The sequence below is a fragment of the Xenopus tropicalis genome, chromosome 6 (genome assembly GCF_000004195.4).
Source record: "Xenopus tropicalis strain Nigerian chromosome 6, UCB_Xtro_10.0, whole genome shotgun sequence".
Taxonomy (NCBI): Eukaryota; Metazoa; Chordata; class Amphibia; order Anura; family Pipidae; genus Xenopus; species Xenopus tropicalis.
Genome location: NC_030682.2, coordinates 126,872,644 through 126,900,631, shown reverse-complemented (window position 1 = coordinate 126,900,631; position 27,988 = coordinate 126,872,644).

The window sequence follows — 27,988 nt, the reverse complement described above, 5'->3', positions numbered from 1 at the left end:
TGTTAATCATAAGTGGGTTGAACACTGTGTCACTAATGTAAAAAATTACAATGTTTTACTATATCTAATTAAGAGACTGAAATATATGGCTCTACAATCCATCTCCTGAAAAATAATAATGTCCAAAAATCATCATCATTATAGTAATGTTAGTTGGACTCTATGAAGCAGATTCTTGGATTCTGTCAGTTTCGTACCACTGAGGATTCAACATCATGAAACTATTAGAGAAACAGTCCACCTAGTTGGCATCCTGACAGAATAGATTAGTAGATTGTCTGGCATTCAAGATAGAACCTTATTAAATTCCAAAATAGAACGCAACAATACACATTATGCTCAGATGTTCATTCACTAATATCTCTCGGCATGTTTTGAGACACCCTAATGTAACAAATTGGTTAATAACACAAACACCGAACATTAAACAACAGCAAATTGATTATGTGCTGTGTATATGCTTGGTCCCTGCAAGCACCACATATGCCGCTATTCACAGACTAATTTGTGTTTTGTTTTTTACCCTTGCTTAGTAACTTTATATTTTAACCTGTTGTGCAAAAAAAAAAAGCCAGCTCCTTAATAAAGTGCAAAACGCATCAAACAAAAATGTATTATGATCACTATTAGACTTGTAAACCCAACACATTTATCAACACATATCTTCTTTCACAACTCAGATCAGTACCTGTACACCCAAAAAATAAATGTGTGTGTATGTATATATATATATATTTAGAAAATAATCATCTGTGGCCAGCACACCCTTCAATGTTTCATCAAGGATTGAGAAAGGTCCTAACAAGGACCGAAACGTTGGTTTTAACAATATATCTACAATAAAAAATTTTTGATGAAACATTGAAGGGTGTGTTGGCCACAGATGATTATTTTCTATACATACATAATTTTGGCTAAGCACCCCGCAGAATATTGAGCCTTGGAGTGCGGACACCATTTGGATTGATATATATATATATATATATACAACAACAAGAGATCCTCTGCACTCACCCATCATCAATATATACCTGTATAGGACATTAAGACATTCTGTGCATTAAGTTACCAAAAAATGCCGTCTCCTTTGAGCAAAACAGGGATTGTGGTGAGATGTGGTGAGACAAATATAGGGCAGGCAGAAAAGATTCAGTAGCAGTTAGGTTGTGTGTGAATAATGGCCCTCAAAAAGGTTGCACTAACACCAAGCTTGAAGATGTGCAAAACTAAACCCAACCAGATATTAAACAAAAGTGTATCACACCTGCAAAACTATCCATTTAGCTTTCCACTCATACAGAAATTTATAACACATACAAACCCTACTACAAATGCCTTATCTGCAAGTAAAGCACATATCATTAGGTCCATAAACCCAACTTGCCCCATATCGACTTCAACACGTTCAACTTAAACTTTCACCTGAACCAAGGAGCTCATTAGCCTTTAAATGTTCTTTTGGAGAAATGGAAGTTTCATTGAAACTCTAAATTGTTGTATTGGTTTATATTTTTGAAAATAAGATATAACTTTTTAAAAAAATGTGTTTTTAGTTGAACACTGTTAAATTAGATAATGTCTTCCCTGTGTGGGCTGCTGAGAAATGATTTATATGCAGTGAGTGCTGTGTGATACCTTTGGCACTGCCTAATGGAATCTCATTTAAGTAAACAGTTCATTATAGGTGATCCCATATTTTGACCTCCCAAGTTCATGAGAAGAGTTGTAACATTTCACTAGACCATATCTTTAATTATATCTGTATAAAAGAATATTCCCATTAGCAGTAACCCCTGAATATATGGTAGGTTCAGAAATGGACAATTTAGCAATCCACCTAGGTCTAGATCATCCATATGTATAATTAAAACTCAATTTATCAGTTTTAAGTTTGTTTCAGAGCAAGGTTTCATGGCAAGTTGCCCCAAGCTCACGGCTCGTGCCACAGCAATAAATGATAATGTATCGGTATGCGCTTAAGGGCTTTTTTTTGTATAATGTTAAATAAGGGGAAAAATATATATATGTGTATTTGCTCGTTTCCTTGTGCAGAAAAATTAACCAGCCTTTAAACTGGTCTTTTCCCAACAAACATTGTGCATAAAAATTGTTACAATAGCACCCCAACTTTATGTACCCAGGTTTCCTTGGAACTGAGTGTGGTCCCATACAGGCAAGCTGCATTTTTTCTTTCCTGGATTTTACATTTCTCCAGAATTTGCCTCGTTTTCAAGTGGTCCCCCGAAAAACATAAAATCAGGGTTCATCCATAACTTATAGATTCCTGTTAGTGCAAACCACAGAATCCAACTCACTGCTATCCCCATCTTGCAAAATCTTTCTTACAAAATACACACTTATCAGCGATGGTTGACATGGCTACATATCATTTTTGTCAACTGACCATAAATGAGTAGATCCTCTTGGTTAGACCACCAAACAATAAGCAATGTGCCCAATTTAGGGACCTCCATCCTCTTGTGTCTTTGACTCTTTACTTATTGCAACTGTATTTTGTATTTATTTATTTGTATTTATTGTAATACTGTGTATTTATCTATTATTATCTTAATAACCCCCTGTTTGTATTAATGTATTTTACTGTACAGCGCTGCATACATAAGTAGCGCTTTATAAATAAAGATATACATAAATACATACATTTAGTAGCCTTAAGTGGTTGCCCAGAATTCTGAATGTCAGCCAATCACAAACTGATCTGCAACGAATCTGCCCGCAACTACATATGGCAACAAGCTCAGTAAACTAGGTCAAGAGCCTAAAGGGGCACAAACCATGTAAGGCCATCATGTTAGTATACACTCAGCGCTTAAATAAACTATCTTTTGATACGCCCATGGTGGGATGCAGCTTGTCCTGCTATCAAATTACCTGTTTATAATAAAATATGTTTATAGTAAATACTTTGATAAAGGTGTCAATTTGTTAACTATTTTACTGACTTGTTAAAGTGGTTATACATTTAAAAAGCATAGTCAACCCTCTGGATTCCCCTGTTCAATATACACAGGTATGGGATTCCTTATCCGGGAACCCATTATCCAGAATGTTCTGAATTACGGAAAGGCCATCTCCCATAGACTCCGTTAAAAGCAAATCATAATCATTTTATAAAATGATTTCCTTTTTCTCTGTAATAATAAAACAGTACCTTGTACTTGATCCCAACTAAGATATAATTACCCCTTATTGGGGGCAGAACAGTCCTATTGGGTTTATTTAATGGTTAAATGATTCCCTTTTCTCTGTAATAATAAAACAGTACCTGTACTTGATCCCAACTAAGATATAATTACCCCTTATTGGGGGCAGAACAGCCCTATTGGGTTTATTTAATGGTTAAATGATTCCCTTTTTCTCTGTAATAATAAAACAGTACCTGTACTTGATCCCAACTAAGATATAATTAATCCTTATTGGAGGCAAAACAAGCCTATTGGGTTTATTCAATATTTAAATGATTTTTAGCAGACTTAAGTTATGGAGATCCAAATTACGGAAAGATCCCTTATCCGGAAAACCCCAGGTGCCGAGCATTCTGGATAACAGGTCCCATACCTGTATAGAAATATTACCCCTTTCCAACCATTCTACTGAACCTTCTACCAGTTGAAAAATTAAAGTAAACGTCTGACTTGTTGCACTGGTGCAGTTTTACTCCTGAATTAGTTTTCCTAAAACAAACTTTTCTAATTTTCCATATACAGTACGTATGTATTTGACCAAGATGACTTTTAATTAAGTAGATTAATGCTCTGTATTGTTGGATGTGATTCATTGTGTATAGAAGGGCTTAAGATAGTAGTTTGCTTTTGGATTAGTCTGTAACTAGCAAACGATCACTGGTATAGTTCATTTCAGAAGAGGATTAAATCACACACAGCAGCAAATAAGTATAATCATCTAAACACATTTTAGTAACAAAAATGTATTCAAACTGTGAAGCACAAACACAACAAATTCAATGTCATAGGATTTAATAAGAACGAGAATGAGAGAGTATACTTTTTAACTCTCACTGTACTCATTGTACTATAAGAATAACTTTTCCCAGAATCACATTTCTTTGACAAAACAGCAACAATAAATTAAAAAAACAACAACAACAATAATTTAAAACATGAATTGTGTACCAGTGCCTGGGAAGGCCAATGGCCAACCCATGTGCCATGTCTCTGCTATACAGCATTGGTTGGCACTGCCAGTTGCTAAGTGCAGCTTGACCATGGCATTTTACTGCACTTTCTTGCTCTTTGTATCTTGCCTCTCTGTTTAAGGGTTGACACTGCACCAATCACTGCTTCCTTAGCAGTCTGAGGTTTATGTAGGAATGGTTGGTAATTTTTCAGCTGGAAAGCCTTCTGTCTTATCTATAAAAGTAGCACCCACTCCATTATGGCAATCGTAGTTGGGGCATTGGTATTCATGTCCATACCCTCCATTTACAGCTTGATGCTTTGATGTGTCCACACTGTACCTGCTAACAGAAAAAGAGCCAAAAGAATATTTACTCAAGTGGTTTTCATTTTAGGGGGGCAGTTTTTCAAATATTTTACTGGTAGATATGGTTGTGCTGCTGTACAAGGGGGTGCATTCATATATTCCCTCCCCTTGATCTGTCTTGGTGTCTTTCTGCCCAGGTCCCACTTGCTTTGCCCCAACTGACTGATGTACTAGCAGTAGGCAAACCTTGTCCTCAGTCGGATGACTTTCTCTCAACATGTTGTGTAACTGAACACCACTCTTAATTCTATTTTCCCTTTACTCTATATCTCTTATTTCTATATCTCTTTGTCAAAATCTCACTTGTTTAAACCCCCCCCCCCCTCTCTCTTTCTCACATCTTTTCAGTTTCTTGGTGTGACTCCACTAAGGAACACTTTCAATGTGTGGAAGGATGTAAATATGCCTACTGTATATGTATAAAAGCTATATTCATGTTTATGCTGTCTGTGACCTTTTGTCAAAAGAATAGCAGAACTGTTAAGATTTACAATAAAATATAATTTGCCAAACGAAAAGTAAAGGTAATAAATTCTACTTTAGGAAAATGTAAATCCTAAATCCTATGCCGATGTCTGTCTTTCTCAGGAACCAGCTTGTACTTGGCCAGTGTTATTTTTTATACAGTTAGATTGAATGACATAAAGGCAGGTTAATTAGCTGTTGGAATTTGCTGTTTCTATGGTAAAACAAATTGAAATGACAAGAACCAAGGGATTAATGGGATATTTCAGTGTGAAAGAGGTTTGTTAACACATAGGGAGGAGAGGACGTATTGAAGTTCTTTATATTTTGCTGGTTTATTGCTGGGTTGGCATTTTGTGATTATACAGCTGAAAAAAGTTTTGAGAAATATTTCATGACATGAAATTGAAAAGCTGGAAGGTGCAGATTGAATAGCTGCGACAGACACCATCACACCTTACTATAAACACCATCCCACAGCTGAAGTCTTCCAGTTTTCCCTGAAAAGAGATAACTCAATGTACTGCATGGAACCATTGCTCTGAGGTAAATGAAAATGAGGTACATTAACCCCCGCGTAAAGCTCTGCTCATGTCTATGGCACATTGTGCCGCTTACTAATGCCGCTTTTCATAACCCACCTTTTCTTGTACATTCTACAAGGTATGAAATCCAAAACGAAAACAGTCTTAGCAATAACAGGGTGCAAATCTTACCCGTAGTAAAGATGGGTCCGGGTGCTCATGCCCCAGACTTTCAGCTTAGGGAGCATTTTAAAAAAACACACTTTGCCTTTAAATAGTGTGTTTTTTTTAAATGCAATTCAGCCTATGATTAAGTACCCTATTGGTACGAAATGCGTAAGGCTTCTCTATTTTATATTATATATGAATTAAATAAACTAACTTTTTAATACAATACGCCTGCTTTTCGCTATACTTTCTTTTGGGAATGTGGAGTGCCTGCCTAAATCGTTACATGTGTCTTTCTCCATTTTACAAGGTAGAAGGGCCGGGATCTACACCAGTGATCCCCACCCAGTGACTCAGGAGCAACATGTTTCTTACCAGCCCCATAGATGTTGCTCTCAGGGGCCTCAAAGCTGGTGCTTTTTTTTTTATTTTTGAATTCCTGACTTGGTGACAAGTTTTGGTTGCATAAAACCATATTTACTGCCAAACAGAACCTCCTGTAGGCTGTCAGTCTACATAGGGGCTACCAAATAACCAATAACAGCCCATATTTGGCACCCACAGGAAAGTCTTTGTTTTAGACAAAAAGAGGGGGTTGTGGGAGCACTCCAAGGGTAAACATATACAAATACATTGGAAGAGTGACTGACCTGGCCAAATTAGCTACAAACATACAAAAGTACATGTGTTTTTAATAACAGTGTCATAAGATTGATCATACGATTGACAAGCCATCATACCACATATGGTTCTAACTATTTACCTCCAGTCATATTTTTGGAGGCCGGCACCATCCTGCATAGTAGCAGGGCCCTTCAGGTTTTGCCATTGGTTTTTGTATATCACAAATAATGATGAGCGAAATTTTTCACCAGTTGTGGATTTGCAGTGAAATTCCACATTTCGGCATCAGATAATTTTTTTTTTTTTGAAACTGCGGCAAAAAAGCCGCTAAGACAAAAATGTCAGAGACAATGAGAAAAAATGGCCATTGACTTTAATGCATTTTGAGTAAGAAAAATGTCGCCCTCGTAAAAATGTGTTGCCCATAGAAATTGCCACGCGTACAAATAAGTCCCCTATTGACTTCAATGTGTTACGCAAATTTTTCGCGGTTTCATGAATTTTTTGGGCGAAACGGAACACATTCGCTCATCACTAATCCCAAACTGAGATACTGCATGGGTAATTCTATCGTGCAGCTATGAAGGCACAATATATAAAGCAGCCTCTGGTTCACTGCAGCTCAATTATTTTGCCATTGGTTTTGCAGCTGCATAAAGAATGCACAGAATTATTTATAGCTGTTAGAAAAGCTAATGGAATTAACTCAGTGTCATAATGAATATAATAAGATTGTGATGGCTCTGCCATAAGAGCTATACATCTTGCTAAAACAACAACTTGCTTTGCTAATTGATTTACACTCACTTTAATTAAAACTATTGTTTAGTATTTGTTTTTACATTTCTTTTGAGCTGAAGGGCAGTGTGTGCAGTAATCTGCCAAACAGAATTACACGCAAAAGGCATTTCAGTAATGCAATTTAAACTGCACCGTCTGATCTGGAATATGGATACATACGCAGGCCACATCTAGGGGCAGATGTACTAATAACCTAAACCGGTTATTTCATTTATTGATAAGGTATAGGGATGAGCAAATTTTTTTGCCAGGCACGGATTTCCACTTTTCACCATTAGTGAATTGTCTTGCGAAACTTCAGCGAAAATCCACCACGGAAAAATTCATCATGTGTCAAAAAAAGTTGTAGTTGAGTAAAAATGGGTGCAGTCACGTTAAAATTAGGCGTGGTCACATAAAAAAGGGCACAAAAAACAACGCATGCTACAAAAAAAATAGATGTGTGCAACAAAAAATTTGTGCAACAAATGCGTTTTGTGGATTTTTGCTGTTTATATTCACCAGAAGATTCGGGAAATGCCAGGGAAATTCGCAAAACGGCAAAAATCCGACAGATTTGTTCATCGCTCAACTAGGTAGTTGAGGGTGATTTTTTTTTTGGCTTTTGTGGTCAACTGTTTGGGAAACCAACATTTTTTTCATAATATTCATTTGTTGTATGTATGTATGTATGTATTTGTTATTTTTAGGGCACAATAGTAAATGTATTTTTCATAATATTCATTTGTTGTATGTATGTATGTATGTATGTATTTGTTATTTTTAGGGCACAATAGTAAATGTATTGCTGAATATTTTTTTCTTAGTTTATCTATAGATTCTAACAGAATTCATTTGGAAGGGAAGGTCGAAAGAGTAAAGAGTTTCAGACAAAACATTGTCAAACAAACCATCCTACTATAGAGGCAAGACTATCTAGAATGGCCACCATGCACCCATATTTCAATAAGCCAACAGTTAAAGGGACAGGTGAGTTTAAAATAACATTTAGCCTGAAGTAGCCTGTGATATTGTATGACAATAAGCAATTGGTATTTAGTTATTATTTATTGTGGTTTCTATGCTAGGGCAGGCCAACTGATCAAGGTTCAAATCTGACCATGCTTGGTTTTGCAACTGCAACTTTTTCAATCTAATACCTGGCCATATTTTTTTGAGGAAGGAAAGTTGCACACATTGTTCCAGTTTTTATAAACTGAGAAATAAATAGATACAGTTGTTTGAGACTATTTCCAATGACTTCTATAGAAACTCACAACCTTTTACCTCCCAAGTTTTTTCTTGTGCCCATTCACACTTTTTTTCTTCAGTAAATAGTGACTATTCAAGGTTTTTTAAAGAATATATTTTCGTTTCAATAATTCTGCCCCTCAGTCTCAGTTTTATGATGCTTTATTACGTGAATATAGATTTGATTTTATTGCTACTCATATATTATTAGTTAAATTATAACCAGATCCTCTCCTTTTCTTTTCCAGTCTGTAGTTCCAAGCGCTGTCTGTTTGCTAGAAATAGAGAGGGGCCCGGCAACCAGAGATCACTCTTAATTCCAAGTTAAAGCTAAATAAAGTATAAACACCACTTACGTATTGACCTAGAATGCCACTGCCTGTCTATGTCTCCCTAAATATCCCCATATGTCCCCCTTGTCAGGGGATACTCTAGTCTTAATGAAAGGTTTGTTTGTGTATAGATAAAGGGGGTCACCAAAGTTTATAGGCATGTACTATGGATATAAATTGGTTTAGGAATCAGGCAGGTTTGAAAATGTTATCTGCTGATGTCATTGTCCCACAGGGCCAGATTTTAATATAGGGCACCCCAAGGCCACTCGCAGACACCTCTCCCCCAACCCGCACACCCCCCACTATTGTCTTGTCTCTCTAATAGACAGAGGTGACAGCATAGTGCTGCCCTTACAGGATCCCCAGTGGAGGCATGGCAATGTTGTACTGGCTTTTGGAATGCTGGTTTTGCAACATGTTCTACAGGGTCCAGTAGGGTACAGGTATAGCGCCTATATCCATAATGCACAAGACTTGGATCTTTCTGGATAAGGGGTATTTCCATAATATGAATCTCCATACTTAGGTGCAGATTCATCAAAGTACGAGTTCGAATACCAGCTCCAACCCGACCCAAGGAAAGTCTCCCATAGGGCTCAATGGCACTCTGCAGCTTCAACCCGGCCCAAGGAAAGTCTCCCATAGGGCTCAATGGCACTCTGCAGCTCCAACCCGGCCCAAGGAAAGTCTCCCATAGGGCTCAATGGCACTCTGCAGCTCCAACCCGGCCCAAGGAAAGTCTCCCATAGGGCTCAATGGCACTCTGCAGCTCCAACCCGGCCCAAGGAAAGTCTCCCATAGGGCTCAATGGCACCCTGCAGCTCCAACCTGGCCCAAGGAAAGTCTCCCATAGGTCTCAATGGCACTCTGCAGCTCCAACCCGGCCCAAGGAAAGTCTCCCATAGGTCTCAATGGCACTCTGCAGCTCCAACCCGGCCCAAGGGAAGCCTCCCATAGGGCTCAATGGCACTCTGCAGCTCCAACCTGGCCCAAGGAAAGTCTCCCATAGGGCTCAATGGCACTCTGCAGCTCCAACCCGGCCCAAGGGAAGCCTACCATAGGGCTCAATGGCACTCTGCAGCTCCAACCTGGCCCAAGGAAAGTCTCCCATAGGGCTCAATGGCACCCTGCAGCTCCAACCTGGCCCAAGGAAAGTCTCCCATAGGTCTCAATGGCACTCTGCAGCTCCAACCCGGCCCAAGGAAAGTCTCCCATAGGTCTCAATGGCACTCTGCAGCTCCAACCCGGCCCAAGGGAAGCCTCCCATAGGGCTCAATGGCACTCTGCAGCTCCAACCCGGCCCAAGGAAAGTCTCCCATAGGGCTCAATGGCACTCTGCAGCTCCAACCCAAGGAAAGTCTCCCATAGGGCTCAATGGCACTCTGCAGCTCCAACCCGGCCCAAGGAAAGTCTCCCATAGGGCTCAATGGCACTCTGCAGCTCCAACCCGGCCCAAGGAAAGTCACCCATAGGGCTCAATGGCACTCTGCAGCTCCAACCTGGCCCAAGGAAAGTCGCGATACCGAAGCTTGAATGAATCCGAAACTTTCGTACTCGTTGCGACAATATGATTTTGTTGCGTAAATTCTGACACAAAGTACGAAAAAGTTGTGCAAATTAGCGAAAAAATTGCAGGAAATGAATGTGCCCCTTAGAGACTGCTAAAAAATTATTTAAACAGTACATAAACCCAATAGGATTGTTTTGCTTCCAATAAGGATTAATTATATCAGTTGGGATCAAGTGAATGTGAATTAATTTTTAAAGCTTTCTGGATAATGGGTTTATAGATAACAGATCCCATAACTGCATTAAGTTCTGGGAGAACTGGGTTGGGACTGACAAAGAATAAAAGATATGTGACCCAGCTGAGCTGACAGCAGACTCTCTGCAATAAAAAAACAAAGCTTCTGCTTAACAACTGCTTAAATGTCAGTTGTAATGAATCATTTTCATTGGATGGTATTACTCATTCTGTTAATGTACGTTTCTATCATACGCATGCTGTAGCCCTAGCAAATGTGAAATGCCATGTTTTCCTATTGAATACAGAAACTACTCCCGTTATATGTTCATTTAAACCCTCTGCCGCTGATTGAGGAGCCTTTGTTCCTTTTCTCTAAGCAGCAAAAGAGCAAGTGTTTCCTACTTACAAATCATTTTCCATATTACTAATACTAATTCCTCTCAAAAAATGTTTCCAAATTCATGAAGTGGCCATTAAAGAGAAATGGACTGAATGTAATGCAATGCTTGTTCTTTTCAGGCTCCCCTGAACTATTAAACGTAAAAATCATAAAAACTACAATACAAACAAAACTTTGCCATCTAAAAGCTGTCGTGGTCATGTAGAAGTCAATGGGAACCATCCTAGGCAAATTGTAACACTCTTTCCTATATATGTAATAAAAGGCACTAAGTTTGCCCAGGAGCAGCAACCCATAGCAACCAATATGATATTTGCTTTTAAACAGGTGACCACTAAATTCTACCTGTTGATTGGTTGCTATGGGTTACTGTTCCTGGGCAAACTTAGTGCTTTATGTAGGGACCCATAGGGTTAAATGGCCCCTATGGCTTTAAACCCCTACAGGTTCAGTTGCCTTAGTTGCTGGGCGGAAGGGAATGTATCTAAGTGAGTTCAGTAACATATGTGTGCTATTGGCTAGCAGGTATGGTGACCACTTCCTGCCTCACTTTGGTATAGTGCTGGGAAAGGAGTGGTACCTTCCTGTTTGCTTCCACCTGAGGAGCTGGGGGATGGCTGCTGTGAGCCCAGGGCACAGGCCTAGTTACAGTCGGGGAACAGGGCCCCATAAATGAGGCGTTAGATAGTGGCAGGTGTAGCTCCCTGTATAGTACCACTCTAGGGGTGTAAGGCAGTTAGGGCTGAGCTAGAAAGAGTAGTTCTGAGCTCCTATATAGGACTGGCAGTTTTGGAGGTATCTCTCCCAGGCCATATTGCCTGTAGTGTAGGGATCCCAGTGAATAGGGAATCAGGATAGAGAATTCCCAGAGGGATCCACTACAGGGTGTGGCAGAGGTGAAGTGAGATTCCTGCCAAGTCTGTCCGCAGGGGAGTGTCAGTCTGTATTACACTCTGTATGTGGTGTTGCCTGTACCACAGGCCTCTGAGAAGCTGTAATGTGAGTTAAATTTTGTGGATGTTAAATAAACACTTATTATTTTGTTGTTTGCAAGAACCTCTGGCACCCTCTGTTTTTATTTTTCTGCATAGCAGCAAGAGAGGTGCAGTTGCACAACACCCTCACCTTCCTCTTTCACTTAGCGAAGGCCCATTCTGGGTGAAAGTGTACAGTGTAAACCATGTTCTACTGGTACTAGTCCGGGAAGGCAGCTATTGAGCTGAAATAGAGGTTACACTTATATTACATAACCCCATATATCTGATTTGTGGTTTTAAAGGGTTTTTTTGTGGGGTTTTTTTGTGGTTTTTTTTGTAAACGTTTCTTGCAGCAAAAAACTTGATAAAAAAAAACTCATGTAGAAGTCAATGGAAAATTGCCATGTTTGAATTTTGAGATTATTTGAAAATATAACTCACTGAAAAGAATTTGACTTCGCTACGTTCAAATTACATTTTTCAAGTGGTTGAGTTTCGAGCATTTTCCTAAATAAGCGCACACTCAAGATCTGATAGGGGCAGATGCTAAAAAATCTACCCTTAGTCCCAATAAAAAGAACGATTTGGTGATAAATGTGTCAATTCGTGAAAAATATTCCTGACAGTCAGGGCTGTGAAAATGTCAGTCCATCAGAATTCCCTTGTTAAACAACACCTTTATCCTTATTCCATTCATTTGTAGAGATCACGCGCTGTCTAATTTTTATGAAGCATTTATATATTTCAGGGAGAATGTTAAAAGCATCATTGATATTGGTCAGCCTCATTCAGCGTGACAGCTGAAAACAAGGTAATATTATACTTATTATTCAGCGCGAGTCTGTCATGAAGACAAGTAGCATCAGAAAAATGTAATTAATTTGATAGTGAAAACCTTCATTAATTATCAAGCATTCCCAGAAGAGGTCTTTGAGAGCTAAGACTGAACATGATCTGCCTTTAAATTACTTATTTTGTATTCTATTTGTGGAGCTCAGTTACATACAAGCATTAGAAACTGGATAAACATTCCATTCTTGGTGTTCTAAATGCTTGTTAGCCGTCCGTCTCTCTAGAATGTCCCCGAAAGGCTGCTAGTGCCTGATTTTCTGTGTCCTGTTTCATTTACAGGGTGGGTTCAGAATCTCTGTTTCACATGGACAGGGTCTTGATCCAGACTTGATGCCTGGATGCATTATGTTTCAGTATGGTTAACTTGTCCTTTATTTCTTACAAGCAAACTGCAATACCAAAACGGGAAAAAGAAATTTACAGCAGAATAAAACTGACAGGGCCATATATAAAATAATCTGTCCTAATGCTTTAAATATATATTAAATTAAATATTTGGTAAAGTCACCTTATGTTGCATATACACAGATTTATAAATAAATATACAGGTATAGGACCCGTTATCCAGAATGCTCGGGACCAAGGGTATTCCGGATAAGGGGTCTTTCTGTAATTTGGATCTCCATACCTTAAGTCTACTAAAAAATCGATTAAACATTAATCAAACCCAATAGGAATGTTTCGCATCCAATAAGGATTAATTGTATCTTAGTTGGGATCAAGTACAGGTACTGTTTTATTATTACAGAGAAAAGGAATCATTTAACCATTAAATAAACCCAATAGGGCTGTTCTGCCCCCAATAAGGGGTAATTATATCTTAGTTGGGATCAAGTACAGGTACTGTTTTATTATTACAGAGAAAAGGGAATCATTTAACCATTAAATAAACCCAATAGGGCTGTTCTGCCCCCAATAAGGGGTAATTATATCTTAGTTGGGATCAAGTGCAGGTACTGTTTTATTATTACAGAGAAAAGGGAATCATTTAACCATTAAATAAACCCAATAGGGCTGTTCTGCCCCCAATAAGGGGTAATTATATCTTAGTTGGGATCAAGTACAGGTACTGTTTTATTATTACAGAGAAAAGGGAATCATTTAACCATTAAATAAACCCAATAGGGCTGTTCTGCCCCCAATAAGGGGTAATTATATCTTAGTTGGGATCAAGTACAGGTACTGTTTTATTATTACAGAGAAAAAGGGAATCATTTAACCATTAAATAAACCCAATAGGGCTGTTCTGCCCCCAATAAGGGGTAATTATATCTTAGTTGGGATCAAGCACAAGGTACTGTTTTATTATTACAGAGAAAAGGGAATCATTTAACCATTAAATAAACCCAATAGGGCTGTTCTGCCCCCAATAAGGGGTAATTATATCTTAGTCGGGATCAATTACAAGGTACTGTTTTATTATTACAGAGAAAAAGAAAATCAGTTTTAAAATTCTGAATTATTTGATTAAGATGGAGTCTATGGGAGACAGGCTTTCCGTAATTCGGAGCTTTCTGGATAACGGGTTTCCGGATAAGGGATCCCATACCTGTATATAGATTAAATAGATACATGGGTTTCAATCTGTTTTGTAGAACCCAACATTCCAACACTGCTCAAACCCATATGTACCCAGAAGGGAAATCTTTGGCTACAATAAATATGGGTGTCTACATATATTTTTGACAATAATAATTCATAAGGGTCATCTAGAACCCCTTCATAAGATGAGTTGGGATCAGCCAAAGGTTCAAACTTGTTAGTGACAGAAAGGCAGTCTAATTTGGTTTGGGTTTCTTTTTTTTATTAAGTGACTTATGTGGACCTGGAAGAAGCACTGTCATTTCTTTTTTTTTAAATATTTTATTTTGCATATTTTATAATTCTAACAGAAAAACAATAGAAAAAAGGCAAAAAAGAGAGGGTGAGGCTAAGGTTGCAGTTATGGATGTACAGGATTAATAGTTATCCATATTCACAGACTTTACAGGTCCAGCCACGAGCCCCATATGGCATTACATTTCCCCCCCTTGCTAGGTAAGTCAGTTTCTGACTTGTTTATTGTTTTTGTTATTTATTTATTATTTCACTTTTGGAATAGTTTTTGGAGCATTTCATAATCAAATTACACCACCTGTTAGCTAAAAACATATAGAAATAAAGTGTCTTTGGCTTTGTTATTTCCTGCATTGTTCAAAATATCAGCTTTGTTAATGGAGAGCAATACTTAGGGGCTGATTTACTAAGACACGAATTCCGACCGAATTGGAAAAATTCCGATTGGAAAACGAACATTTTGCGACTTTTTCGTATTTTTTGCGATTTTTTCGGCGCCTTTACGACTTTTCGGAAATTATCGCGACTTTTTCGTTACCAATACGATTTGCGCGAAAAAACGCGAGTTTTTCGTAGCCATTCCGAAAGTTGCGATTTTTTCGTAGCGTTAAAACTTGCACGAAAAGTTGCGCTTTTTTCGTAGCGTTAAAACTTAAAAGGCGCAATGTTTTGCGCAAGTTTTAACACTACGAAAAAATCGCAACTTTTTGCGCAAGTTTTAACGCTACGAAAAAATTGCAACTTTCGGAATGGCTACGAAAAACTCGTATTGGTAACGAAAAAGTCGCGATAATTTTCCGAAAAAATCGCAAAATACCGATCATTACGAAAAAAACGCAATCGGACGCATTCGGCCCGTTCGTGAGTAAGTAAATGGGCCCCATAGTTTTATCAACTGTAGATTGTAGAAGATGTAGAAGATGAGTAAAGTCGATAGCACAAAAGAGAAGATGATTATAGGGCAATACTGAGATTTTGTTCGTTAGTGGTGCTTATGAGGAGGCAGGGCTTCCACTGATTTCAGAGGGTGGGGGGGGGGAGTTTATAGTCCTATAATTATATTGTATTTCTGCCATGCCTTCTTAACTATACTCATATAATGCTATCTATAGTTTGTTAAAATATCTTAAATTATGGATTTTTTCCTATAAAAGAGATGAGAGGAGGAAGCCAGCAATGTATGTTCTACAAGCACTGTCAAGGCAAGTTCACCTTCAGCAATTAAACTCTTCCCTGCTCTCAATAAGTGGCATGTTCATGGCTGCATATATCATCTAAATGGCCTCTTAAACCATACTTCGACAGGCAAACGCACTAATTGGATTCTCTCCCTATGATTTATGATAATATAGTCATGCACATTTCTCTCATACTAGCACTTGTGATCATTTATTTTTAAATAGAATCAATATGCAATTTTTTTTTAAATAAATTAGAAAAGTGAAGGTCCTTTTGACACGAGCGCTGGCATCAGTTTGGAGATTTCTTTTGGGGATGTTTTCTACTTTGTCAAAGTGATAATTATCAAGTAACATTTGTCCTGCCTCAGGGGATGCAACATACAGTATTGCCTTCTGCAGAAAGTCATATTTTTCAAAGACAGATAAGGTTATGGGATCCATTATCCAAAAACCCAAACCAAAGACATTTTGACCTGTGTAATGATATGGGCGCCACATGCATTATTTAGAAGTAGTGATGAGCGAATTTTTTCGCCAGGCATGGATTTACAGCGAATTTCCACATTTCGCCATTGGTGAATTGTTTCGCAATACTTCTTTGAAAATGCGGCGTGCGTAAAAAATTTTGTCAAGCTTCAAATTGGGCAGTGGCGTCAAAAAGGGCGCGGTCACGTAAAAAATAAAGCATGGGCGACAAAAATTTTTTATGGTGAAGCGAAACGGGACAGATTCGCTCATTGCTATTTAGAAGTAAAACACAAATGAAATCCTAAAACATGAAGGAAAGAAGGTGCATTCACTTACCCTGACACAGTGAGAAAAGTGCACTTTCAGACACAATCACATGTGTTTCAGACACATGTTTTTTCCCCACAATGCACTGTATTCAGCCAGGATTCACATGTCATTTCATGCATGGTGCAGGTGTTAAACCATCTGACTGTTGCATTTAGTTGCATTAGGTGCAACTGCACCAGAATTGACGCCAGGTAGACTGAAAATATTTTCGTACAACTGCTTCCAATTTACAGAAAAGTGCATGCACAGTTCTGTCTTGACAAATCAGACGCAGTTGCACTGAACAGGGTCAGACTGGGCCAAAACACCAGGAAAAAACCCTGTGGGCCCCGTGATCCCAGACTGGATCATAAGCATAGATACTCCCCCTTCTGGCCACTCTCCCCCATCACAGCAAAGTTACATATAAGGTATGCACACTTGGGGGCTCCTGTAGGGTGTGGAGTCCCCTGGGGTTGGTAGCCACAGTGGGTCTCACACACCCCAGTCCAACGCTGGCACTGAATATTTTTTCAGTCTACTTGATATCAGTTCCGGTGTTCAGCATATGATTGGTGTCTGTACCGTATTCTTTAGGTGCAAGTGCACTGAATATATTGACTAAGGGCGCTGAAGGGACCCTGGAGCTACTGCCTGGCACAGCGCTGTGCATCAAAAGGTGCAATAATGCTCAATTTGGAAGGAAGGATTAATTGCCTCTAAAGTGCAGAGCGCATTTGCAAGTACCAGTAATGAAAGTAGTTTTAGATGCAACTCACTGTGGGGAAAAGCACAAATTGGCCACTGTGTCTGCAGACATAAATGAGCCCTAAGGTGTAAGGCGTGTAAGGTATGTGTTATCCCTATTGTTGTGTTGGAACTGAAAGCAATGTAAAGATATGAATATTCCTGAGTTATTTAGATAAAACACAGTGAAAATTTTATCATTTTAGCAAAACTTCAAGGCTCATTGTTACAGCGAACAGATGTTTATGGCTGTCAGGTTTACTTTAAATCTGCAGTCTCAGCTCTGTTTTGGCTGTCTCTCAAGCACCATTGTGCTTCTTCTGCAGCTGTAATGTTACACTATTAGTAAATGGCAGCCTAGGCTTAGATGTTATGGCAAATGTATATAAAACTGCAATTGACAGTAATATTGGAGTCTATAAAACTAGAAAGGATTCCACAAAACAACACATAATGTTCCGAGAAGCTGCACGTCTAGGTTCTTAATGAAATGCAATATGCTTGAATGGGCAGGACTTGGGGCAAATTCCCTTATAGTTTATTGACCCAATAGTTGAAGTATTGATATTTGTAGAGCTACTAGAAATGTTTTTCATAAGTCCAATAAAGATAATTGGGGTCATTTATGACCACAAGCACAGTTTTGGGGTCTTTAAATTGTCAGTTGCAGAAAAAAATCCTATTTTTTAAAGGTAGTTGTGTCAACATGTACTCTTTTAGAGTTATTTATTAAATGGCACCACTGCAGTAACCCATAACAACCAATCAGCAGGTAACATTTACTGGTCACCTGTTTACAAACAAACATCTTATTGGTTGCTATGGGTTACTGCTCTTGGGCAAACTTAGTGCCTATCATTACATATGGGGATTTGTGTTTTAGTATAGTTGCACTTGGTATCCTGGAGGTACCCCCACCTTAGAATTAGCTAGTAGCGCCATCAGCTCAGATCCCTCACCTTTGTGCTTATATTGGTCATCAATCTCCTCAGTCACTTGTAATTTCTTTAGAGCAAGTAAAAAGAGAGGTACATTTTTTATTATAATACACATGACATGCATTACATCACTAAGCACAAATTATAACTCATATGACATCACTAAACACCATTTATAAGGATATAATTACAGAAAATGTATACCTTTTACAGGTCATGGAACTAAAAGGCGACTTCTACCGTGGCAGTAATTTCTGGGTTCCCACAGAGGGCTGCACCAATAGACAAAACTGATTTGCTCGCAGGGTTGGACTGGAGGGTGGGGGGCCCCCCACGCCCATCCTAGGGACCCCCACCAGCCACCTAACCCCCTCCCCGAGCACACATACAAAATGTATATCTACAGTATGTGCGCTTGGGGGAGAGCTATTAGCGGCCCGGGGGAGCGCCCATCGGGGATTGGGTCTTGGCCGGCCCAGTCCAACCCTGCTTGCTCGCAAAGAATCGACTGCTACTAACAAATGAACACTCACACAACCGCATTCCTTTTGACATATTCAATACAACTGGGGTAAACACAATGCTGCTTTCACTGCAATGACAATAAAATTGTGGGTAAAAAACATTTTTAACTGTACTTTGCGTACAGCACTTGTTTTCATAATTGAAGTCCTTAATCGAGGTTATTCTCTATTTATCTCCATTCACACTATGAAGGCAATGCTTATGGGGTGTAGAACATTCCATCTCTTCATATCTGAACATATACATACATTGGAGCACTGTCCTAATGCTCAGGGATATTAATATCTTTGTACATTTTGAAATTCTGTTTCATCAAAAGAAGAAATATTATTTCCACGATTTCATGTGTCTGGCTATTTTATTTCTCATGAAACTGTGTATGGGGCAGATTTCAGTCTCAAAACACTAAAGTGTGTGGTCCCTGGATCAACATTCTATTAAACATTAATATCAGTAGCAATACACGGAGTAGCAATACAGGGAGTAGCAATACACGGAGTAGCAATACACGGAGTAGCAATACAGGGAGTAGCAATGCACGGAGTAGCAATACACGGAGTAGCAATACACGGAGTAGCAATACACGGAGTAGCAATACACGGAGTAGCAATACACGGAGTAACAATACACAGAGTAGCAATACAGGGAGTAGCAATACAGGGAGTAGCAATACACGGAGTAGCAATACAGGGAGTAGCAATACAGGGAGTAGCAATACACGGAGTAGCAATACACGGAGTAGCAATACACGGAGTAGCAATGCACGGAGTAGCAATACAGGGAGTAGCAATACAGGGAGTAGCAATACATGGAGTAGCAATACACGGAGTAGCAATACACGGAGTAGCAATGCACGGAGTAGCAATACATTATTCTGAATAACTTCACTAAAAGATGCACAGGTGGAAGTGTCAATGACAAATAACTGACAATTAAATCAAGAAGAGATAGTGTTCATGTCCGTATTCCTTTCGCTTTAACTATAAATGACTACAGAAATAAGATCAGATTCCATGCTACCTTGCTTTACTTAATGGAAGAGATGTTTGGTCCTTTTCTCTCCCAGGTACAATAGATGCTAAAGGCTTTAGAGGAAGAAGCATCTGGGCGCACTGCTTTCTGGAACAAAAAGCGCCTGAAGGATCTGAGCCGTACAAATTCCAACATCTGTTACAGGTTTTTAAATATGGAGCATTATTTGATTTAAAAAAAAATTGACCTTGATGAAGGTTTGGTTGGTGGAATAAAGGAGTCCCGATATGGTTTGCTGTACATGTGATAAAACTGACATTTTGTATAATGAATGCTATAAGAACATATCTCCCTTTGTTTGTAAGATTGCATTTTCTATATGTATATATTGTATAAAACTGACATATACAAAATAAGATGCAGAAGAGAGCAATTTAAATGTATATTCTGTATGCATGGATTTTTAGGCCTGTCTCATATCAGACGAACTACTGAAACTACTGTTAATTATTGATAAGCAGGTAAAATATAACCTGCACCCACCCTATTCTGCCACTTACAACCGCCACTCTAAACAGTCCACAGGGTGTAACTATTTTTGTGCCCAAAATCATTTCCAAACTACTAAGCACTGGGCCCCCCCCCGCAAAATAATCTTCAGAGGCGACTAACCTGGCCCCCCGCCCTGACTTGTCCCCCACGCCTACTTGCATATAAATCCCTACCCCCCAACCCACTTACCTGAGAGCCGATGTGGAGCAGAGATTTATATGCAGCAATGGAGGAAGCTGTGTAAAAGGAGTGAGCAGTGAGCTCTCTGGCCAGGAAGTAAAGGGGTGGAGCCAAGAGTGCTTAAGAGAAGAAAAAAAATGCTATTGGGTGAAGTATTTTTTTTTTTTAAATTGCCTGTAGGCAAAGAACTGGTTTCTTACATATTCAATCTGCCATTGGGCCAGTCGGCTGTGTAAATGTATGTGCTGTATGCTGTGTGAAACTGAAAAGTGTCTTATTTTCTGAAAAACCCTGCTGTGAATACAATACAGACGGCTCACTGGTTAAAGTTACCCTGGGTATTGCCATTTAAATGAATTGCCACAATAGGCCACAATCAGACACAGTGAGTAAATTGACTGAAATTGAGATCGAGATCGAAATCGAGAATACCAGGAATTGGGATAACCTGCATTCAGGGAAATGAAATGGCCTGGCACAAACAGTGAGCTGGCATTTTAACACACTTTTGTGCCAATGAATGGCATGATGGCATTGTTGATGAAGGTGTCGCCATGCAGAAATGCCATATGCCATTCACTCATTTAAATAGGAACCGGTTGGGAGATAATTCTGATAGCTGACAGTTATCGCTCTCAATATGGAAGTCAGTGCCTGCCCCAGTCGGTGTTTAAGCGGATCAAGTTAATAGTGAGCGGTTGCTGGGTTGGAAGGCCAATTGGATCGCTGCGCCAATCAATACGCCCCATTTCTCTAACAGTTCATTCTTCCAAAACAGCTCATTCCAGAACTTGAAAAAAGTTACATTCGCCATATTCCATCATACTTTTGAAAATACATTTTGAGTGTCAAGGCCACATGAAAGGTTCATACATCCCCCTTCCCTTTGGGCTGTTTATTTTATTTGACTCTATATTATTTTATTGATTGAATTAACAGCGGATTTATATTACCTACATATATAATATGGCTCAGGGTCTGTTGGAATCCGGCGCACTCGATCATTAGGCAAAGACTGATTCCATTTGGAACATGTGCTTAGCAGAGACCATTTGCTAGGCATGTGAGGTAAAATTAAGGAGCAAATTAACTTATTGTATCGATGATTTGCACCACATTTATTAGTGTATATATGGCTTTCTTCAACATAAATATAAAATTACCATAAAATAAGCATGCTACATAAAAGCATTTTAATACTTTAAAAGACTCTTGAAATGCGCATAACAAGTGGCTTTCAACAAAATCAGGCAAAATGCCAATTTTTTCAGTAGAACTTTTGTCCAATGTTTGTTCCCAGAGGTACCTACCCGTCTGGCTTTGTTTGATGTAAAATTGTTATGCTGGCACTAAAAACAAAACCAAAAGTACACTGTTAAAAATAATGTCTACAATAAATTGTCTGTCTTCTAGACTTATGTAAACATTTGATTACATGAATTGTTAATGCTCAGCATATTGCACTTACTTAATAAAAATGACTTATGAAAAATAACAAGAGGGGCTTATTCTTTGCTTGTGTTGAACACCAGAATCAGGAGCCTTACACACACTGTTGGTTTGTTATGGGGGTGTCTGCGTATAGAAATTGAAGTTTAATGCATTCATGCCATAGACGGAAACCTGCATGGTTGCTACGATGAAGCGCCATAATGTTTCTCTGGCTAATAATACAAAGTCACCTTCATTGCTCCAAATACCTCTGGCTCCTAGATGGCTCTTATGCAGTGATCCCCAACCAGTGGCTCGTGAGCAATATGTTGCTCCCCAACCCCTTAGGCTAATGCCAGAAAAGGCGTAGGGCGGATATTTTTGTCAAGCGGAAAAAAGTGTATTCCATTCATTCGGGTGCAGGCACATGTAGGAGGCGTAGGGCGGTATTTTCAGCAATTGCTTTTCCGCTTGCCGAATATATTCACCCTACGCCTCGTCTGGCATTAGCCTTAGATGTTGCGCCCAGTGGCCTCAAAACAGATGCTCATTTTTGAAGGAGGGAAGTTTTGGTGGCATAAAAACCAAGTATAATGCCAAGCAGAGCCTTCTGTAGGCTGCCAGTCCATATAGGGGCTATAAAGTAGCTCTTATTGGCACCCCAAGGAGCCTTTCTTATGCTTGTGTTGCTCCCCAACACTTTTTTATTTAAATGTGGCTCATGGGTATAAAAGGTTGGGGATCCCTGCTCTTATTCCATTTTTTAAGGGATAAGACCTATAGCCTAGTGTAAATATAGCTATAACCTTAGTCATAAAGCCTATAGGAACTGCTGCTTTAAGAGAGCAGAAGAAAAAGTCAGAATTAACTCTTGTATGTAGCCATAAACACTACTAAAACGTTTATAAAATGTAAGTCCAAAACCGTCCCAGTTTTCTATATATGACATCCTCCCTTCCATTTACTAACGTTTGTATTTTTTTTATTTAGGATTTGAGGGGGTTTTTGCATTAAAACTAAATTTTTTGTCTAAAAAAACGCACATTCTTCACAATGTATTATGCATCAAAAGAAAGAAAACCACTAATACTAAACTTCCCGGTCTAAAAGCTGTCGAGGTCATAGTGGGAGTTGGCCTAGGTAAATTGTAACAATCTTTATTTAATTCTTGGTTTTAGAGGTGTTGGGGTTTTTTTGCTTGTAGGAAAATGTAAAAACCACAAAAAATTTGTGGTTTTCGTGTTCTTTTCATTTTGTTGTGCATTTTCAATTTAGACCTTGTAATAAATGACTAGACATTCGTGGATTTAGTGGAAATGAGTTTATTCATGGTTTAGAAACCCTCTATTGAGGTTATGTATTAAAAGGCACTAAATTTGCCCAGGAGCAGTAACCCATAGCAACCAATAAAATATTTGCTTTTAAACAGGTGACCAGTAAATGCTAATTGGTTGATATGGGTTACTGCTCCTGGGCAAACTTAGTTTATTACATAAACCCATAAAACCACTAAAATCCTTATGTTCATCTGCCTCCACGAGTAGATAAAGGGACAGATTTATTAAAAATTCGAGTTTGTGGGGAAAAAAGTGACAAAACTTTTGTAAATTTTCTTCTCAAATGCAAGTTTATCTATGAAAAAAATGCGACAGAATATACCCGCATACGTTTTGTCTCAAAAAAAAGTCACATGCTGTCGAGAATCACATTGTTACATTCATTTTTAAAGAGGATAAAAAGTGGTTTAATAAACTGGAAAAATAAATAAAGTTGTTAGAGACAATTCTCGTTGACTTCTATTGAACCTCGCCAGGTTTTTTTTCTGGCAAAGTATTTTGCTTGATGGCAAATCCTACAAATAAATAAAATCTGCTAAAGAGCCCCAAACCTATTACTGTAGTTTGTTCCTTCAAAAAGTATGAATAAATGCCATTTTTATATGCTGAAATCCAGCTGTGAAACAGTTCTTTTCTTTCTGCATCATTTGAAATCCTGGTAGGAGAGGAGGGACTAAAACACTGATGTTACAAATTGTTACAACTACTCCACAGCTTACAGACAGCATGCAGGAACTACATAACCCACAATGCCCTGCCCTGTGATGTTCCTTTCCTTATTGACATCATATGTGCAGGGGATTGTGGGATTGGGAGGATGCAGGCTGAAGGCAGGCTGAGGACAGTCGACTACTGTTACATTTTATTTGAGTCACAAAGTAGTCAGCCAGATTAGCAGGGGAACAGGGGGCGGGGCTTAAGGAACTGTTCCAAACCATATTATATTTAAAATAAAAAAGCCTGCATATTTTCTAACTGATGTATATTGCAAAGTTGCTTGATATTATGTTTACTTTTTAAAAAGCTCAAATTGTGTTTGGGTGGCGTTCCCCTACATTTGGCAGGGTATTCAACAAATATAAATAAATCCCCAAACCCCAACTTGGCCAGTATGTCACTTCAAATGAAGGATTACTAAGGGGTACAAGGAAGGAAGGAAAGTCCGGAGGCCTTATCCTTATGCACTAATGTGTGTATTTATCAATATAAATATCCTGTCAATTTCCCCACTCATATAGGTTCATTATAATTATCTTCATTAAAGACAATGAGAACAAACTAATTTACTGTAATAAGTATTTTTTGTAATAATTCTAGCACAGCACATTTATATATACTTTCAGAATTATCCTCATAACAACAAAGTTATAATTAACAAAGACAAAGATATAATTAATCCCTACTGGAAGCAAAACAATCCTATTGGGTGTAATGATTTTTTTTAAGGTATCGAAATCACCATATCCCTATACAGAATATATATATATATATATATATAACCCCAGGTCTTGACATTCTGGATAACAGCTCCAATACCTCTATTGCTAATCAGTATAAATTATATCCTTTTTTCTGCCAACATTTAGAACCATAAAGAACTGACTGTTCACTCTCTTTCCTTGTCTGTGTTTATAGACGATGGATTCTTGATAAGCCAAAGGTAAGGAAAATGCTCTCATTTTATGAAACAAGGCCCAACATTAAGGCAAGAAACATGAGTATATAATACAGGTATGGGACCTGTTATCCAGAATGATTGGGACCTGGGGTTTTCCAAATAAGGGTTTTATTACAAAACCTTAACTCTACTAAAAAATAATGTAAACACTAAATAAATAGGACTGTTCTGCCCCCAATAACTAATTGTTATTACTAATTGGACTAATTGTCTCTTCCCGTAATTCAGAGCTTTTGTTTTAGGATAATGAATCCTAACTAGAGTAATATTATTATAGTAACAGTCTCTTAACCTTAACCTTGTGGTATTAATTCACTGTATGCACATTGTGACACTGTAAGCATACACATAACTTACAAATTAGGATTTCAGTAAAGCAATGTGGGTACAACAATTGCTAATTGCTTTTAAATGATACATTGTAATATTTGTATATGTTTATACCTTGACAGGTTGGCTGCCTTGTGATTGTAGGGTCATTCAACCACTCCCTCTTGTTGTTCAATGTTGCAGTGATGGATTCTGGGATGTGAAGTCCCTCTGTTATGCATCTTCCACCTTGCCATCTTTGCCTTATATTCCTATGTACAGGTCGGGGCCACACCTCCTGCCAGCCCAAACTCCGCCTCCCCTTCCCTCAGAAGTTAATACAAGTAGTAACCCCACCTCATAACTCATTAGCTGAACACTTCTTTTGTTCACTGTAACTTTGAGAAGACAATGTATTAGATTTTTTGGAAAGCAGAGGGATTCATAACTTCCATATAAAACAAGGAAAGGGGAGGGGGGTCTGACCCTCACTTCCAAATCTGAGCAATCAGATATGCTAATGTAAAAAAATAAGTAACTATACATTTATTTCTGGCAGTTAAGATGGTATACCTTTTTATATATGCCTAACTGTGTCAAAAAGAGGGTATTTTTTCCCTTTACATTGGCTGAAGAAACTGCATTTTGGGATCTGGTGTGTGAGGCACTGTAGATGTATAATGGTATTCATTCCAGATATAAAAAATACTACAAAGTCCCAAAATGACCCTTATCTTGCTAACAATCAATATGGGTGACATAGGTTAGAAGAAATGAAGGCTCCTCATGAAAGTGGCGATAGCTGCTGTTATAGCTGCCATAACTAATAAATGTACCTCTGATAATTGCTGGATTTTTCTATGAGAACGCTAATCTTGAGAGTTGTGAACAGCATATGGATACCTCCTACATGATAAAAAAAAATAACAAAGGTATAGAAAGTATTCTAAGCACATGGAACTCCTACTCAAAAGGTGTCTGTGACTACAGCAGCAGTTAAACAGATACAGCCCTTGGGTTGCTGGCCCTGCTCCAGGATTCTAATTAATAATGGTCTCCCCATAAATGGATTCTACTGTTTCTCAAGTTGGACCTGTCCACAAAGAACTATTTGCATCTAGGCTGTCCCTTCTTAGGCTCTATGCCAGTAAACCTGGTTGTATGTCACTGGTTATACTTAACTATTCTTCAAGCTGCATTTTGCCTATGTATTATATACAACCAGTGGCTCAGGAGTAACATGTTGCTCACCTAACCCTTGGATGTTGCTCCCAGGGGCCTCAAAGTAGGTGCTAATTTTTGAATTCCTGACCTGGAGGCAAGTTTTGGTTGCTGTCAGTCAACCTAAGGGCTACCAAATAGCCAATCACAGCCCAAATTTGGCACCTCCAACTCCACAACTCTTTTTATATTTGAATGTTGCTCACAGGTAAAAAATGGTTGGGGACCCCTGAGGTACACCATATGTAAAAAGTATCTGAACAGCTGCCTATCAAAAATCTCATTCCAAACCAAGATTATTATCAAGAGGTTGTGCTTCTATATAAGATCCTGTTTAAACTTTGTTGGGATTTACTTCCATTCAGCCAGAACAAGACTCGTCCCACAGGGCTTGACTTGGGCAGAGGTTGGTACTCTGTGCAGGCCAGTCAAGTTCTTTATTCCCATGTAATCAAACCCATTCTGAATGGAGCTTGCTTTGTACATGGGAAGCATTATCATATTAAACCGTAGTGGGCCTGCCCTACAGCAAAGTAGGAAGGACAGAAATGTCGAGTGGCATTATTCACTGTGACCAGGGTCAAGCCTAAACTAAATACACAATCTCTGGAACATTACACCTTCTCCCCCTATGCTGATATTCTGTGATCATTTGCATTTAGTCTTCTGTTATTTATCTTTTTTATTAACCAGCTCTCCAGTTTGGAATTTCAGCAGCTATCTGGTCAGATTCACCATAGAAATACACACACATCATACCCCCGTAGTTCTGCCCCTGCCTGTGACCAGGCAAAGCCGGCCCAAGTAGTATTTATACCCAAAGCAATACTACCCCAACACTCACTGGCAGCAATACTCTGTACCCAAAGCTTCCCCTGCCGCTGATTCATTGCTATCTCCCACCAACCCCACCCACACAGTTAATTGATTCTACTCCTCCCCTGTGTGATCCCGTATCAGAAAAAGAAGGAAAAAGCTCTGTTACAAGGGGTACGTGCCTAGAGTGCAACAGTTTGGGGGGCACTAGAATCCCAGGCACTACCTCTTCTGCTTACCCCAAGTTCTAGCCCCACTTGTTGCCTGAACCAACCATACAAGTGGGCTGGGTGGGGGAGCGATGTTGGAGATCTCCCTCAAAAAAACAATGGTGCTGTGAGGGGAACCTGGATTTTTTTTTTTTTGCAGGGGGGCCCAGAACAGGCACTTGCCTTGGGAGTATCGCCTAACACAGTGCATAGTGAGTTCTTGTAATTCATTTGTTTTTCTCAGCATACAGTTGTTCTGTCCTCTTTCCTTCCTTGAAGCAGATGGATTTGTTCCCGAGAATAAATGTGCGCAAAGCAAAGGGAAACATGAACTTATTAGAATGCAACAGATAGTTTTAGGACATTTGGCAATATGAGTATGCAACAAGCATAGAACAACATCTGATTTTAATTTAGCCCAGCTAAATACAGATAGGGTTTTAATTAATGAATGCGTGTGCATGCATTGTCTGCCTGTTGCCCTGGCTCCATATCTGTCCAAGAGAAATGATGATTACAGTCACCCAATCAAAGGAAATATGGCTTTCCAGCTGCATTGATCTTGGGATTGTCAGGCTTTATCATTTACAACAAATGCTGTATTCCTGGCAGCCCCTGTAGCATTTGAACTC